Consider the following 3,369-nt stretch of genomic DNA (forward strand, 5'->3'; position numbering starts at 1 on the left):
AAAAAAAAAAAAAAAAAGAGTGGGCCCTTATGATGGTATTAGTGCTCATGAAAAAGAGGAATCTGAGCTGTGTGTGTGTGTGTGTGTGTGTATACCATAAGAAGGTAGCCATGTGCAAAGTAGGACATTGTCTTCCACAGACACAAGAACTTCTTGTTCTTGATTTTCTAGCTCTATGAACAGGGATCGATTATGGTGGGTCGTTGAAGCTACAGAATCTTATGAGCTCAATCTGGACTTCTGTAGCTAAAGGTGACAGTCGGAAGAAATCTGGCAACAATAAAAGGCATAATGGTCAAAAATCAAACATGTAACAGGGTATTCCTAGGAGCTCTTAGTTCTGAACATCCGGCATACATAGCATGTAGTTCATGTGACATAACAGCAATGCTGGCTAAAACACCTCCGTTCAGATTCAAGACTCTGTTTTATGTTATTTGCTGCACTGGTTTTATCAGGCATACAAAGTCTCTACTCTTATAGAAACAAAATGATGTAATTACAGAAAGCAAAATGTGCACGATTTTCCTACTGTCATTTGGCAGCGAGTATCAAATTGGTATCTCTTCAGACTGAACTGTGTTAGAACATTTGAATCTTTTTTTAATTGCTGCTTGAGTTGTTGACTTGAGTTTTGCGTTTTAAAAATCATTAGTGGCCAGGTGTGGTAGCACATGCTTTTAATTTTTAATCCCAGCACTTGGGAGGTAGAAGCAGGTGGATTTCTGAGTTCAAGGCCAGCCTGGTCTACAGAGTGAGTTCCAGAACAGCCAGGGCTACAAAGAGAAACCCTGCCTCGAAAAACAAAAAACAAAAAAAATTATTTTTTTAAAAAATTAAAGTAAAAAAAATAAAAATCATTAGTGGCTTTGGGCTCAAGATAAAGACAAAACTTCAAATAACGTCTGAAATGGAAAACACACTTCTCCCATTTTATACTACAGATTTATGTGAGGCAGGAAGCATCCTCAGCTTGACCCTAATAAAATCAAAGTATTGATTAAATTTGAAAATTGTTGAAGATGCCTTATGTCCTGGAGTATTAAATCAGCCAATATTTCTTCTCTCTATAAAAATAAACACACATATCCATTGTGTTAGTATGAAACTTTTACCTTTGTCTTTTTTAGGGGACTGTATGCACATGCATGTGCTTGTCAGAGGTCAGCCTTGGGTTCTGTTCCTCCGGGAATCCCTTTTTTTTTTTTTTTTGTACAAGGTCTCTCTTGACATCCTGGGACTCAACCATACCTTTGCTTCTGCACTGCTGGGATTGTAAGTACACATCACTGTGTCATACCTTTTATGTATGGTACTGGGGCTCGAACTCAGATCCTCATACTTTCACAAATACATCACCAACTAACCTGTTTTCCCATCCTCCTCCTTTCATCTTTATCAAATGGGAAAATTGTTGGTATATCCAAAACTTATTGTAAAATACATTTCTTTGTGATTTATCACCAGCAAAGAAAAGAAAAAGAGAAAAAGAGAAACATGGGAGAGGAAAATTTGGAGTGAAATTCTTCTCACAGAGAAAAATGAAAGACACGCTGAGGTCGTCTTTGAGGTTTTATTGCTTTGAAGAGGCATCACAACCAAGGGAACTGTTACAAAAGAAAGCATTTAATTGGGGCTGGTTTACAGTTTTAGAGCACTAGTCCATTATCTTCATGGCAGGAAGTATGGCAGACATGGTGCTGGAGGAGCTGAGAGTTGTACATCTTGATCTGCAGGTAGCAGTAGGGGACTATGGGCCACACTAGGCAGAGCTTGAGCATAGGAGGGAGACTCAAAGGGAGACCTCCTCAGTGACACACTTCCTCCAAGTCCATACCTACTCCAAGATGCTACACCTCCTAATAGTGTCACTCTCTGTGGGCCAAGCATTCTATGGGGCCATCCCTATTCAAACCACCACACACACTCACTTCAGTCTATGCTATGGTTTCCGAGTAACAACACCATAGCAAGAAGCCACCCCTAGACTTTAAGGGACCAGCAATATGTTGGCACAGAATGCAAGGCAGGAGCGCCAGTTCTGGGCTAAGTACAAAGACTTTCTGCTCACTAGCTGTTAAAACTAGAACAGTTTTGCAAAGTAGATATTTTACTGAACATATGTCTTCGATGTGCTCAGCACTGAAAACACCTTAGCCAAGCTGAGAGGGACTGAGGCCTACATCTCCTCAAAGATGTTATTCTCCGTTACTTCTATGAATCCGTATAGCACATCCATTAAATCATTAAGATCTTTGGAGTGTTTTTGGAAGATTTATTATCATCCCATCAAAGCTCTTAAACTTACACAGCCACAAAACTCAGGTTAGTGGGTCTGGGTATAATGATATAAAATCATTCCTGGCAGCAGTTGTTCTTGGTGTCATCTCTTTAGAGCAGACACATGCTTTGGTGAGTGGGCTCTATAGTGGCCACCTATCAAATATTGTCACAATGCGCTTTGGTTGTACTTGGTGTCACAACACTTATTCCAAGATTTTTATGTTAGTCACTTTCTCATGAGACTCTCCGGCCAAAGTTTTCTTTCATAGGAAAATTCTATTTTACTATTGACAATAATCCCCCTTTCTTCTTTGCCTTCCCAGCTCCCAGGGCTAATTTATTGCTAGGTGTGGACCAACAAATACATATTACAGCATGTATATTTTTGCAGGTAATTCTTCTCTTTCTTGATAATCATGACCTGTCTTGTGCTTAAGGCCCTTCCTCTGGGGTTCATCCCAAGGGTCCTCTCTCTAAGAAGCATGGAAATCACAATTATGATAGAGAAAAGCAGGGACTGTCCTCCACCCATGACTGGAACCTTCTGTTGTCTCCTGCCCACATTGTGGCCTCCATCCAAACCCCTCAGAAACAACAGCAGCCTCTCTTTCTGGTCTCCTCAATCCTTGGCTAAGGAAACAAGTGTTTCAATGGCTCTGATGTTTTGAGTATAAAATCTGGAGCTCTGCCTTCACAGCCTGACAGGAACAAATAAAAAGACAAATTGTAGGTCTGTGGCTGTCACAGCAGGGTCTCCTATCATGCCATCAGCTTTCGTGTTCCCAAATGTGCAAACGGCCTGAAAGACCAGGGGAATTGAAAGGCAGACATAAACCTCTCTGGTTTCTTGGTATTAACTGAAATTCCCTCCTACTGAAGTTGCTTTTCTGCTTTAGTATTCTGAAAGAAATGCAGGCCACTCTGTTTCCAACACAAATATCAAATACCTCTAACCAGCCCATCATGAAGTAAGGTCTCTGTGGATCAGTAGCTGACAGGGCTAACCTAGTGCCATAGTACTTCTAATGATGTTCTAAATAGTTTCTCTCTCTCTCTCTCTCTCTCTCTCTCTCTCTCTCTCTCTCT

The sequence above is a fragment of the Mus caroli genome, chromosome 15 (assembly GCF_900094665.2).
Source record: "Mus caroli chromosome 15, CAROLI_EIJ_v1.1, whole genome shotgun sequence".
NCBI lineage: Eukaryota > Metazoa > Chordata > Mammalia > Rodentia > Muridae > Mus > Mus caroli.